The sequence below is a fragment of the Parasteatoda tepidariorum genome, unplaced genomic scaffold (genome assembly GCF_043381705.1).
Source record: "Parasteatoda tepidariorum isolate YZ-2023 unplaced genomic scaffold, CAS_Ptep_4.0 HiC_scaffold_659, whole genome shotgun sequence".
Lineage (NCBI taxonomy): Eukaryota > Metazoa > Arthropoda > Arachnida > Araneae > Theridiidae > Parasteatoda > Parasteatoda tepidariorum.
This window is the reverse complement of record NW_027261869.1, coordinates 1-574: the sequence shown is the minus strand read 5'-3', so window position 1 is coordinate 574 and position 574 is coordinate 1.

Sequence of the window (574 nt, the reverse complement as noted above, 5' to 3'; positions counted from 1 at the left end):
TGAATTTGACACAGCTGAAGCACTTGTTTACAGTTGGTTTAGCATTGATAATTTATTTTGCTAATATGTTTTTCATTTAGCTACTGTTTTGATTTTTTCACCATGTATGTACAATCTAAATAGCTAATATACTTTTTTAAAAGCCAATAAGAACATTGATAGAATTCTTCTACATAAGTACAATACTATGTCTTTGATGATAAAATACTATGTCTTTGATGATAATATACTATGCCTAAGTGCTAGAACATTGTGTTCATTGGCGAGCCAGCGCAGCGAGACACGGTTCACGGCTTGAACCATATAGGATTGCGTTGGCGAGCGTTAGCGAGCAGGGGCGGAGCCTCCTAGTATTGTTTAATATCACAAGTGAAGAAACATGTTTATTCTACCATCAACTATGTATATCTACGCTTCATTATATTCAAATGACATATATGTAGGGATAATTTTATTATTAATTTCCATTTTGATGTATTGTATACATTTGATCATTAATCACAGCAACGTGTGAACAGGTACAGCTAGTTATATAATAAAAACCACACTATATAAATAATAAGTTATATATTTA